The sequence below is a fragment of the Cherax quadricarinatus genome, chromosome 2, assembly GCF_038502225.1.
Source record: "Cherax quadricarinatus isolate ZL_2023a chromosome 2, ASM3850222v1, whole genome shotgun sequence".
Taxonomy (NCBI): domain Eukaryota; kingdom Metazoa; phylum Arthropoda; class Malacostraca; order Decapoda; family Parastacidae; genus Cherax; species Cherax quadricarinatus.
Genome location: NC_091293.1, coordinates 60,829,009 through 60,843,173, shown reverse-complemented (window position 1 = coordinate 60,843,173; position 14,165 = coordinate 60,829,009). Strand labels below are relative to the sequence as shown.

The 14,165-nt window shown below is 41.4% G+C and overlaps 1 protein-coding gene and 1 long non-coding RNA gene across 7 annotated transcripts in view; one reads left to right on the top strand and one right to left on the bottom strand.

The window, feature by feature from the left end:
- The window catches only part of LOC128701449 (cell division cycle and apoptosis regulator protein 1), a 431,134-nt gene that overhangs the window by 55,043 nt on the left and 361,926 nt on the right, over window positions 1-14,165 (bottom strand). The window lies entirely within an intron of this gene.
- LOC138853196 (uncharacterized) overlaps window positions 1-14,165 on the top strand; it is a 75,165-nt gene that overhangs the window by 16,787 nt on the left and 44,213 nt on the right. For 3 of the 5 annotated variants that reach the window (XR_011392404.1, XR_011392403.1, XR_011392405.1), the window contains exon 2: window positions 8,373-8,560. This is a non-coding gene — a long non-coding RNA (uncharacterized lncRNA). The remainder of the gene's footprint in view (window positions 1-8,372; window positions 8,561-14,165) is intronic. The other 2 variants (XR_011392406.1, XR_011392407.1) reach the window with 1 other exon arrangement.

Sequence of the window (14,165 nt, the reverse complement as noted above, 5' to 3'; positions counted from 1 at the left end):
GGGAAATGATGAATGAAACATTAACAGCATAACACTTACCTTTATTGGAGATTCTTCTTAGTGTATGGGAGACTGGAGGAGGAGAGAGAGTGGATTGTTTAGAGTTTGGAAGGGAAATCCCCTTCCATCAACACCTCAGGTACCAATTGCTTTTCAGAGGTTGCTTGTCTTCTCTGTTTCTTAATGCCACTAGGACCACCTTGAGAGTCAATGGAGTCCTGTCTCGCGAAATAACTGTGGAGAGAGCTCTGTTTCTGGCATCTCTTTAACGCTTCCCTAAAATGGCCCAAGACTTTGTCACTGTACATGTTGCCAATATGGCTTGCAACAACCTTGTTAGGGTGATGTTTCTCCATAAAGCTTTCCATCTTACCCCACATAGTAAAAATCTCTTTAATTTCTGAAGAAGGCACCTTCTTCCATCTCTCTTCCTCCTCCTCTGCAGCAAGATTCTGAGCTGCGATGTGTTGCTCTTCCTGCTGAAGCTCTTGCAGCTCCTCAGTGGTGAGCTCTTTGTTGTGGTCTTCCACCATTTCTTCCACATCCTCCAAACTCACATTCAACCCCATGGAAGTCCCCAGTGCCACAATTGATTTTACAACAGACATAGGCTCATCAGGGTCAGTCCCAAACCCTTCAAAATCCCTCTTGTCGACACAATCTGGCCACAATTTTCTCCAGGCAGAGTTCAAAGTCCTGGTAGTCACTCCCTCCGAAGCCATACCTATAAGGGTTATGCAATGGAGGATGCTGAAGTGTTCTCTCCAAAATTCCCTTAGGGTCAAGTGAGTGTCTGTGGTCACAGTCAAGCACCTGTGAAACATTGCTTTTGTGTCGAGTTTTTTAAAGTTTGCAATGACCTGCTGGTCCATGGGCTGGAGGAGAGGAGTGGTATTCGGGGGCAAGAACTTTACTGTGATGAACCCAAACTCCTCAAAAATTAGGTCATCCAAGTTTGGAGGATGAGCAGGTGCATTGTCCATTACTAGCAGGCACTTGAGATCCAATTTCTTTACCCGGAGATACTCCTTCACACTAGGGCCAAACACTTCATTGAACCACTCGACGAAAATTTCCCTTGTGACCCATGCCTTACTATTTGATTTCCAAAGCACACACAATTTACTCTTCATAACATTGTTTTTCCTGAACACTCTGGGATTTTCTGAATGGTACACTAGTAATGGCTTCATTTTGAAATCCCCACTAGCATTAGCACAGAACATTAGCATCAGCCTGTCTTTCATAGGCTTGTGTCCTGGCATTGCCTTTTCCTCTTGTGTAATGAAGGTCCTCTTTGGCATTTTTTTTCCAAAAGAGGCCTGTTTCGTCACAATTGAACACTTGTTCAGGTTTCAGTCCTTCAGCCTCAATGCACTCCTGGAATTCATGCACATATTTTTCATCTGCCTTGTGGTCCGAACTGGCAGCCTCACCATGCCTTACCACACTGTGTATGCCAGTACGGTTCTTAAATCTCTCAAACCAGCCTTTGCTGGCCTTAAATTCACTCACATCACCACTATTTGCAGGCAATTTCTTTACCAAATCTTCATGCAACTGCCTAGCCTTTTCACAAATAATCGAAGTCATAAGAGTATCTCCTGCTAATTGTTTCTCATTTATCCACACCAATAATAACTTCTCAACCTCTTCCAGTACTGGTGATCTCATTTTTGTCAGCATAGTTACTCCCTTTGCAGCAACAGCGTCCTTTATTATGAAATATTTCGCTGGAGCACGTGAGGGGACCTTCGCTCACTGGTAAACAATGCCAGACTGGCTGCCGCCACGGCTCCCGCCGTGGGTACGCGTCCCGGACGAACTACGACTCACAAGTCAACCTATGAAAAGCGAGTTCATGTTTATACGAAAATACCCCTACGATTGGCGAATTTTACAATTGCCGAGAACTACGAAAAGCGAGGGACCACTGTATTTTATACTGTAAGGTTTAGGATAAACACTGTGTACAACACAAATAGTTGTTTATTTCCCAGAAATTTGGCATAAAAACAAAGTCGTAAGTCGAGTGGTCGTAAGTCGAGCAGGTCGTAAGTTGGATGGTAGGTGTACTATAAAAGTAATTATAATACTTGACGGCTTCGAAAGACCATCACTATATTATGCCCTCCTCTACTTGTCACATAATGACCTTTTATTCATTCTAGAGTATATATCAAGTTTCTATGTTATTTATACTGTTTATTATGTAATATTAGATCAATTGCGATAGATAAATGAGCCGTAGAATTGATATTAGCATTATATTGAGGTGTATTTTTCCTGCCTCTGACAGCAGGAATTCTGCCGGAATGGATTTAATGGCTTTTCAATTAATTTAAATGAGGAAAATTGACTCAGCATACGAACAAATCAGGATACGAACAAGGTCAAGGAATGGATTAAGCTCGTAAGCCGAGGTTCCACTGTATTCAGAGAATTAACATCAAGAATTTACTAAAGTTCAGTATTACACAGTATCATACAGTACTTACACTATAATTACATATTCCTGTGCCTCTAACATTAATGTATCTACCCTAGGTGAGTTCTCTATAATATAACAGTTGAACATGTTCCTTACATGAGATGGTTGAAGTTAAGGTACAGTATGAATTCAATGACAGCCCAAACACTGAATATTTTAGAGCTTACAATCACCTTAAGTATACAAGGCAAAGTAGTACATATTTTGCCTAATAAAATGAAGGAAGATGTATCAGTGAGCCTCCTACCAGCTGTTGCTCCTGTTATATCAACAACACCCTAGGAATGTTTTGAGATACGAGGTCGAGATGTGCCCTTTTCCAGGTGACTTTGGTTTTAGTTTTCCCGAAGCATATGGTATAACTAAACATGACATTACTGGCTCCTCATGCATAAAATTAAACAAAATAAAAGTTATCCAGGTAATTCAGATACGAAGCATGGCTTGCTTCTGCAGTGTTTTAAAAATTGAGGTTGGAGAGTTGAAGGAGGAGGTCTTGCTTCTCCAGGAGGAGATTAGGAGAGAGTGTGAGGTGGCTGGAGTTGTGGGGAATGAGGCTTCTAGCAGTGAGGTGCAGTCTGTCTCTCGCTGTGAGGAGGCTGTAGGTGGGGAGGTAGCAACGGCTACCAGCAGTGAGGTGCAGTCCAGCACCTGCTACAAGTGGCGAGTGGTAATCAGTAATGGAAGGAGAATCAGAATAAGGAAAGTTAAGAGTGAAGATCTGAAGGTAGGAAATCACTTCTCTGTTCTTCAGGATGAATGTACTTCAGTGGCCAGTGAAGGTAAGGGTACTACTGCCCCTGCTAACAGAGGTAAGCGCATTCTTGTGGTTGGTGACTCTCAGGTAAGATATATTGACCGTGCTTTTTGTAATAGGAATAAGAAGATGAGAGATAGTGTGTGCTTCCCTGGAGCTGGTGTTGGGGACATAGTTAACAGGCTGGATAATATCATGTCAGGTAATGGGAACAAGCCCATTATCTGTCTCAGCGCTGGTGGAAATGATATTGGGAAGGGTAGGAGAGAAGAGCTGCTAGATAAGTACAGGTCAGCTATAGATTTCATTAAGTCTAAGGGAGGGGTCCCAATCATATGTAGCATACTGCCTAGAAGGGGAGTAGGAAATGAATGGTTGTCTAGGGCAATTGGTGTAAATTGCTGGCTAGACAGATACTGAAAGGAACTTGCAATCCCATTCATTGACAACTGGAACAACTTTTATGGCAAACATGATATGTATGCAAGGGATGGGGTACATCTCTCTGGGGCTAGGGTGGTAGCACTTGCAAACTCAATTGAGAAGGCCATTGGTGAAATGCCTATGATTTTAAACTGATAGAAGATAGAGGTATGGGTGTGTGTGGGAAACAAGCAGGTTGCAATACTAGGGTTGGAAACAGTATATGTATAAAAGGCATTCAGCATGAAGTTATAAATAAAGGCAATAGATCAGGTCAGCAAACAAAGGGGGACAGCAGAGGGCAGCAAGGGACTAGCTCCCTTAAGGTTTACTATACTAATGGCAGGAGTGTAAGAAATAAGATAGATGAGCTAAGATTAATTGCTAGTGCAGGAAACATAGATATTATTGCTCTAACAGAGACCTGGCTCAATCTGAAAGATAGAGAGATGCCCTCTGAATGTAACATACAAAGCTATAAATTACTCCACACTGACAGGGTCAACAGGAAGGGTGGTGGAGTAGCAATGTATGTCAGAGACAATTTAAATTGTTGCGTTAGACAAGATATAAAATTAGAAGCGTCGGCCACTGAATCTGTTTGGTTACAGCTTCTCGAGGGCCGAGAAAAACTAATTTTGGGTGTGATTTACAGGGCCCCAAATCTTGATAGGAAGTGCAGTAAACTTCTATGGGACGAAATTCGTAAGGCATTTACATACGAAAATGTTGTGCTAATGGGAGATTTCAACTATAGACAGATTGACTGGAGTAATTTGACAGGAAATTTAGAGTCAGGTGACTTTCTTGATACGATCCAGGATTGTTTTTTAAAACAGTTTGTGACAGAGCCAACTAGGGGAAATAACCTCCTTGACTTGGTTCTTGCCAGTAGGGAAACACTAATTAATAATCTTGAGGTTAATGATGAGCTTGGGGAAAGTGATCACAAATCACTCAGTTTTAATATATCATGGAATTCCCCTAATAATGGCAATCAAGTCTCCGTCCCTGACTTTCGCTTGGCTGATTTCATAGGACTGAAAAATTACTTAGGTGGGCTGAACTGGAATGACCTGACTAAGGTTCAGGTAGGTGGTGATGGTTGCCAATATGATGCTTTCCAGGGCATAGTCCTAGCTGCTCAGTCAAATTATGTTCCAAATAGGGAAATCAGATCAAACAAAAATGATCCTAAATGGATGAACAATAGATTAAAATATCTGACTGGTCAAAAAGAGAGGCATATATAGGCAAATCAAAAGAGGAGAGGGGCAATTAAGAAATCCATATATTCAGTTAGAGAGAGAAATAAAAAAGGGAATTAGAAAAGCAAAAAGAGATTATGAGGTTAAAGTTGCTAGAGAATCGAAGACTAACCCAAAAGGATTCTTTCAGGTATACAGAAGTAAGATCAGGGACAAGATAGGCCCACTCAAAAGTTCCTCGGGTCAGCTCACTGACAGTGATAAGGAAATGTGTAGAATTTTTAACACATACTTCCTCTCAGTTTTTACACAGGAGGATACCAGCGATATTCCAGAAATGATAAATTATGTAGAACGAGACGATAATAAACTGTGCACGATTAGGGTCACAAGTGACATGGTCCTTAGGCAAATAGATAAATTAAAACCTAACAAATCCCCAGGCCCTGATGAACTGTATGCAAGGGTTCTAAAGGAATGTAAAGAGGAGCATAGCAAACCTTTGACTAATCTTTTCAACATATCACTACAAACTGGCATGGTGCCAGATAAGTGGAAAATAGCAAATGTGATACCTATTTTCAAAGCAGGTGACAGGTCCTTAGCTTCGAACTATAGACCAATAAGCCTAACCTCCATGTGGGAAAATTTATGGAGTCAATAATTGCCGAGGCAGTTTGTAGCCACCTTGAAAAGCATAAATTAATCAACGAATCTCAGCATGGTTTTACAAAGGGGCGTTCCTACCTTACGAATTTATTAACTTTTTTCACTAAGGTATTTGAGGAGGTAGATCATGGTAATGAATATGATATTGTGTATATGGACTTCAGTAAGGCTTTTGACAGGGTCCCACATCAGAGACTATTGAGGAAAATTAAGGCACATGGAATAGGAGGAGAAATTTTTTCCTGGATAGAGGCATGGTTGACAAATAGGCAGCAGAGAGTTTGCATAAATGGGGAGAAATCAGAGTGGGGAAGCGTCACGAGCGGTGTTCCACAGGGGTCAGTGTTGGGCCCCCTGCTGTTCACAATCTACATAAACGACATAGATGAGGGCATAAAGAGCGACATCAGCAAGTTTGCCGATGACACCAAAATAGGCCGTCGAATTCATTCTGACGAGGACATTAGAGCACTCCAGGAACATTTGAATAGACTGATGCAGTGGTCGGAGAAGTGGCAGATGCAGTTTAATATAGACAAATGCAAAGTTATAATGTTGGACAGGACAATAACCATGCCACATATAAACTAAATAATGTAGATCTTAATATTACGGATTGCGAAAAAGATTTAGGAGTTCTGGTTAGCAGTAATCTGAAACCAAGACAACAGTGCATAAGTGTTCGCAATAAAGCTAATAGAATCCTTGGCTTCATATCAAGAAGCATAAATAATAGGAGTCCTCAGATTGTTCTTCAACTCTATACATCCTTGGTTAGGCCTCATTTAGATTATGCTGCACAGTTTTGGTCACTGTATTACAGAATGGATATAAATGCTCTGGAAAATGTACAAAGGAGGATGACAAAGCTGATCCCATGTATCAGAAACCTTCCCTATGAGGATAGACTAAGGGCCCTGAATCTGCACTCTCTAGAAAGACGTAGAATTAGGGGGGATATGATTGAGGTGTATAAATGGAAGACAGGAATAAATAAAGGGGATGTAAATAGTGTGCTGAAAATATCTAGCCTAGACAGAACTCGCAGTAATGGTTTTAAGTTGGAAAAATTCAGATTCAGGAAGGATATAGGAAAGTACTGGTTTGGTAATAGAGTTGTGGATGAGTGGAACGAACTCCCAAGTACAGTGATAGAGGCCAGAACGTTGTGTAGCTTTAAAAATAGGTTGGATAAATACATGAGTGGATGTGGGTGGGTGTGAGTTGGACCTGATAGCTTGTGCTACCAGGTCGGTTGCCGTGTTCCTCCCTTAAGTCAATGTGACCTGACCTGACTAGGTTGGGTGCATTGGCTTAAGGAGACTTGGACCTGCCTCACATGGGCCAGTAGGCCTGCTGCAGTGTTCCTTCGTTCTTATGTTTTTATGAGTTACATACAGAATTATGTCATGTCTCAATATTGGTGGTAACCAAAAGCAGAGTTGGCAGCTCTCAACATCTCCCAGACACTGCTTCCATACACATTTTTTTATGTAAATATTTCCTAATTTTTCTTTGTTAGTACTTTCTCAGATACATTCATTTTTAGTACATGTTTGTTTGGTGTGATGGGCTCCTGTTTTATTTTTTTTGTTCAGAAATGTGGATCTTATTTTTTCGATGTTGACATGCCCAGCTGATGCTGCTGCCAAAATTTTTGTATTAACAGTTTTTCAATGTGTTTGTTCTATCAAATGCATTTATCTTTGGTGAATAGTTTAGTGTATGTGTGACGAACTCCTACATGCTTAGTGAAATTTTATATAAAAATAAGGCTTTCATTTTTATACCTGATTAATTTTGAAAAAGAATAGTGAAAAGACTGATGGGCAAATTTAGAAGTGTCTGGAATGCAACCTTATACAGTGGACCCCCGCATAACGATTACCTCCGAATGTGACCAATTATGTAAGTGTATTTATGTAAGTGCGTTTGTACGTGTATGTTTGGGGGTCTGAAATGGACTAATCTACTTCACAATATTTCTTATGGGAACAAATTCGGTCAGTACTGGCACCTGATCATACTTCTGGAGTGAAAAAATATCGTTAACCGGGGGTCCACTGTATTTCCTATATGGTCTTCATTTCATATAACACTATTTTTCCATAAAGTGCCAATTTTCAGGAATGCATCTGGTGCATTATGAGTGTTTACTGACTTGATTCGTTTATTGTCTTTATTGAAATTTGCTCTTGCCTACTGCAATAATACTTCCTGTCTCTCTAAATTACTATTACAATTCTGCCAAGCAATTTCTCATATAATCAGCAGTTTTTACCCCAATAATTCTCATACTCCTGTTATTAATATATTCACCAGAAGAAATCACTTGATGTAGGTCTTAACAGAGATGAACTAAAATCACTCAAATGTAGTAGTGTCTACACACAAATACAAAACAAGGTTGCTTTTACCCTATGAGGAGTGATGAAACATTAAATACTGGCTTGACAGTACTGGCTATGAAATGTTGTCTCCTGTCCCTTTTGCACTTTCCCTCCTTTTAACCCTTTAGCTGTGGCAAGTGGGCAGAAAAAATTCCTGGTGGTGTGGCAAGATTTTAGAGAGAGAGAGAAAAAAAAACTTGCAGTTCGAGAAAGTTCATTTTCCCGAAATGAATAAGACTAAAGTGAGTGGAATCTCATAAAAACTTACAGTTTAATGGTGTGTTAAAGTTGGTGAAAAAATGTTTTGTAAAAGTGCCAGCAATATTTTTATTTTACAGTTACTGATGTCAAGATATGATTGTTTTTGTTTTTTAATTGCTTTTAATATTTAACACTATGTGTAAACAGTAAGCCTATATGGCTAGTTTTCATAGGTCCACCAGAGAGCAAGCTTCGGTGGGCATACCCAGCTCAGCTCGTACTACACCTGCCTCGCTCTCACTCAGGCAGCTGACTTCACTCAGTCAACAAGGTCTACTCCATCTCTCCCTCACAGGCATGGCTGTCCACTGGGCCTGGGCACTTAAAACACACTGCCTGTGTACCATGAACTGCAAATAAAGTAAGTAGCCTCTGAAGCCTTATCATTCATTCCCGCTACCAAACACACATGTAATCATTAGGTCACAAATGGTGGAAGTGGTGGTCACAGCAGTTATTTGCCTGGAGAGAGGAAGGAAGGAATGAAGATGTTGTCTTCACTTCATCACCCCATACAAGGAGCATCTCTCTCTCAATGAGTTATCCTGATGTTGTGTCTGCAAGTCTCAGCATCCAGACATAGGTACAAGTAGAATCTGAGAAAAATTTACTAAATTTCTTCGAGAAATTTAAGTGGCATCCCCTGTGACTGAGCCTTCACAGCGCCCCCCCACTGTTCTCAGTCACGTGCTCAGTGTCACCTGTATGGTTCTCCTTCTGTTTTCAGCCCAGCACGGCTATTTCAGCAAGGCAGAGATAAGTTTGTGGTGATTTCTGTGCCCAGTGTGGTAGAATCTGCACCATCTTCCACGTGTGTATGGGCGAGGAGGGTAGGCGCGCAGTCCTGGCTCCACAATACGCACCTCATCCACGCTCATCTCATGCTGCCACCATACACCACTCAAGCTACTCACTCCCTCTCTGCTGTTTTTCTGTGAATTCAGTGTGAATCCTTTGCCAGAGCTGTGTATCCGCATGCCCAAGGTCACTCAAAGCCATGTGGATCTACAAGTCACATGGAGCAAGCCATGTTGGTTAAGCCAGATCCCAAGCCACATGCTGCCTGGTATCATCCATACCTTTATACCTTTGATATACCTTTGAAGAATTGCATGAGTTTATCTACTCTCTGAGCCCGGCCATGGGCCAGGCTCGTTTGGTGCTTGCCTGGTCAGCCAGGCTGTTGCTGCTGGAGCCTGCTGCCCCACATATCCATCACAGCCTGGTTGATCTGGCACCTGGTGAAGATACTTGTCCAGTTTCCTTTTGAAGGCTCCTACACTTGTTCCAGCAGTGTTTCTGATAACTTCTGGTAAGATGTTGAATAATCTGGGACCCAGGATGTTGACAGTGTTTTTTTATTGTCCCTGCCACACCCCTGCTCCTCACTGGGTTTATTTTACACTTACTATCATATCTCTCACTCCAGTATGCTATGGCAGTATGCAGATTTGGGACCAGGCCCTCGAGTATTTTCCAGGCATATATATTATCATGTATCTCTCTCTCCTCCGCTCCAATGAATACACGTTCAAGACTTGCAGGCGTTCCCAGTAGTTTAGGTGCTTTACAGGCTCAATGTGAGCCATAAACGACCTCTGTATTTGCTCCAGCTCCGATGTTTCTCCTGCTTTGAATGGGGCTGTCAGCCCTGAGCAATATTCTAAGTGAGGGAGCACTAGCGATTTGAAGAGTGTCACCATTGGCATTATTTCCCTTGTTTTGAAAGTTCTCAATACCCACCCCGTCATCTTCCTGGCTGTTGTAATTTTTTGTCTTGTTATGGTCTTCAAAAGAAAGGTCCACTGACATAATTATTCCCAGATCTTTTAGGTGTTCCTTACGTTCTATTTGGTGACTCTCTTGAGTTTTGTATAGTGTTCCTTTTGAGTTCTTCATTCTTTCCATACCTAAGCAGCTGGAACTTATCACCACTGAACATCATGTTGTTCTCCACTGCCCACTGGAAAACCCTGTTTATGTTTTCCTGTACTTTTTCAGTGTCCTCTACCATAGTGACTTTCATGCTTATTTTAGTGTCATCTGCAAATGATGATACAAAAGTGTGCCGGGTGTTTTTATCTATGTCTGCTATGAGGATGAGAAACAGCAGAGGTGCCAGGAGAGTGCCTTGGGACACTGAGCTTTTGACCTCACTGATGCTGGATCTTGCCCTGTTCACTACTACTTTTTGTGTTCTGTGTGTTAGGAAACCGAAAATCCATCTGCCTACCTTCCCCATAATGCCCATGGCTTTCATTTTGTGTGCTATCACTCCATGATCATATTCGTCAAACGCCTTTGCAAAATCTGTGTGAATCACATCTGCATTTTGGTCGTCTTCCAGTGCCTCCATAATTCTGTCATAATGATTCAGCAGCTGTGACAGGCATGATCGTCCTGCTCTAAAACCATGCTGGTTCGGGTTATGTTGGTTGTGCTGCTCCATGAAATTTGTATTCTGCCGTCTCATCACTCTTTCGAAGATTTTTATGATGTGCGAGGTTAGGGCTACTGGTCTGTAATTTTTAGCTAGTGCTCTACTACCTCCCTTATGCAAAGGAGCTATGTCTGCACTCTTTAAGGCCTCTGGTACTTCACCTAGATCTAAGCTCTTTCTCCAAAGAATACTGAGGGCTCGTGAACATAAGATCATAAGAAAGAAGGAACACTGCAGCAGGCCTACTGACCCATGCAAAGCAGGTCCATGGCCCCCCCCCCCGAATTAGCCCAATAACCCACCTAGTCAGGTCACTTCCACTTAAGGAAGGAGCACGACATCAGACCTAGTAGCACAAGCTAGTCAGGTCCAACTAACACCCACCCACACATGTATTTATCTAACCTATTTTTAAAACTGCACAATGTTTAAGCCTCTATAACTGTACTCAGGAGTTTGTTCCACTCATCCACAACTCTATTACCAAACCAGTGCTTTCCTCTATCCTTCCTGAATCTGAATTTTTCCAACATGAAACCATTGCTGCGAGTAGTCTTGGCCGGAAATTTTCAGCACGCTATTTACATCCCCTTTGTTTATTCCAGTTTTCCATTTATACACCTCAATCACATTCCCCCTAATTCTACGCCTTTCGAGAGTGTGCAGATTCAGGGCCCTCAGTCTATCCTCATAGGGAAGATTTCTGATACATGGAATCAACTTTGTCATCTTCCACTGTATGTTTTCCAGTACATTTACATCCATTCTGTAATACGATGACCAGAACTGTGCAACATAATCTAAATAAGGCCGAACCAAGGATATATAGAGTTGAAGAACAACCTGAGGACTTCCATTATTTATATTTCTAGATATGAAACCAAGGATTCTGTTAGCTTTATTGCGAACACTAATGAACTGTTGTCTTGGTTTTAGAATACTTCTAACCAGAACTCCTAAATCCTTTTTGCAATCAGTAGTACTAAGATCTACATTATTTAGTTTGTATGTTGCATGGTTATTTTCCTGTCCTACATATAGAACTTTGCATTTGGCTATAATAAACTGCATCTGCCACTTCTCCGACCATTGCATCAGTCTATTCAAATCATCCTAGAGTGCTCTAGTGTCCTCATTAGAATGAATTGGATGACCTATTTTGGTGTCAGCAGCAAATTTGCTTATTTCGCTATTTATTCCCTCATCTATGTTGTTTATGTAAATTGTGAACAGCAAGCAGCCCAACACTGACCCCTGCAGAACACCGCTTGTGACGTGCCCCCATTCTGATTTCTCCCCATTTATGCAAAGTCTTTGCTGTCTATTTGTCAGCCATGCCTCTACCCAGTACAGTGGACCCCCGCATAACGATCACCTCCGAATGCGACCAATTATGTAAGTGTATTTATGTAAGTGCGTTTGTACGTGTATGTTTGGGGGTCTGAAATGGACTAATCTACTTCACAATATTCCTTATGGGAATAAATTCGGTCAGTACTGGCACCTGAACATACTTCTGGAGTGAAAAAATATCGTTAACCGGGGGTCCACTGTATATGGTAACGATAGTTTGATTGCCGACTGCTTGTTAAGGTAGGGTCAGTCTAGCTCCCGCTATCCCCCCCCCTTTTCTCCCCACCCCAAAAGGTGACGTGTGGGGCTCCAGCCAAACAGTAATCACTCGACTCACAGCTCCCAGCACAACTCTTGGAATGACAGATCAGGTCACCTGTCAACCAACGAGAAGTGTTGAAGGAGACGGACTGAAAACGGTCTTGGGACGTCACTTCATGATCTACCTACCTGATTAATTGTACAGGACACTACCCCTCATCTTTGCACTGGTAAAGAACCTGCGTTCCTGTAATCTGGACTGACTATTCAAGGCTATAGATTCTGCGAAGAACTAGTTGTTGGGTTGTCACTCAACACCTGTGACCCCCCCCAAATCATCATCAACGGTTACAATTTCTACAAGACGGTGTCAACATCAACCAGACACCCCAGTATAACTGTACATATTAGCATTGAATTCAAATGGCAATTTTTCATTTCATTTTTCATTTTTCTTTCAAGTAGGATACACCTTCATGTTTCAATGTTTTATCTTTGCATTAATAAATAATAAAGTGTTTATCTTTGTGAATTATTATTTCTTTTTCTATTCATTAATTTTCCTGAGGAGGAGCCAGCCTTGGTAATACTGTCTGAAGTTGTTACAGGGCTGAGTAAGCCTTCACAAGTGGCGACCTTGCCAGGATCAACTCTACTGAATCAAGATTCAACTCCATCTCGAATCTATCACTGAAACTTCAACGCCGCATACCACAGACGGTTACCGCCAGCCATGAGTAATCATTCTCTATGGTAGGACTACAGTACAGGTATTTAAAAGATTTGGTGATTGTCATAGTCTCAATTTATTGTAAGTCAAGGCAGGATATACTAGTTAATTCTGTCACCTTTATTTTTGAGCTTGAAACGATTTGGAGGAATAGACTCTAGGGACCCTAGCTTTTCCAGTGACAAGTTGTTTCATTTTAGCTCTTTATTATATCAAGGGAACTGTTGTAGGACACTCTTGATTTGTTGGTGAGAAGACTGGATGGTCAAGGGACCCCATTCTATTTACTGTTTGCTCGCAGCCGGCATAGAACCCTCCGTTTTCATTCACACACACTGTTTAATTGAAGCAGGGATCGAATCCTCCTAGCCTAAGTTATTCTTGCAAGTATGGAGGAATACCAGTTTTGGATGAGTGCTGGGAGTAAGTTAGGAATAACGGGGAAAAATTTAGAAGCTTTCATTAGTGCTAAGATCCAGGAAAGAATAGAAAAGGAAAGAACTGAGAGAGAAGAAAGACAGTTAGACAGAGAAAGACAGGAGAAAAAGGAGAGAGAGAGAGAATCGAAAGAGAGGAGAAAAAGGAGAGAGAATCGAAAGAGAGGAGAAAAAGGAGAGAGATCGAATTGAAAGAGAAAACCAAGATAGACAGTTAGAAAGAGAGAAGACAAAAAGGAGCGTGATACGACTTGATCGTGAGGAGAGAGCTAGAGTACGTGAGGAACAAGCTAGAGTACGTGAGGAACAAGCTAAAATACGTGAGGAACAAGTTAGGTTAAGAGAACTTGAGGAAAGAGCAAAGGATAGAGAAGTTGAGGAAAGAGCTAGATAACATGAGTTAAGAGAGAGAGAAAAAGATCGCGAGCTCGAAAAATCTTGCCTTGAATTAGAAAATAAAAAGTTAACTTTTACACAACAACAATTAGAGGAAGGAGTAATTGAACATCATACAGCTAGTGCACATATTCCAACACCTAATTTACTTCCCTTCACAGAGGGTGAAGACATTACTTCATACATTATCAGGTTTGAAAATACCGCTACCCTCTGTGAATGGCCTGCTGACACCTGGGCTACCAGGTTAGGAATGTTATTTTCTGGTACAGCTTTGAATATCTATGCAACTTTGTCGCAGGATATCATATGTAATTATAACCTACTGAAGAAGGTAATCCTTAAAGCA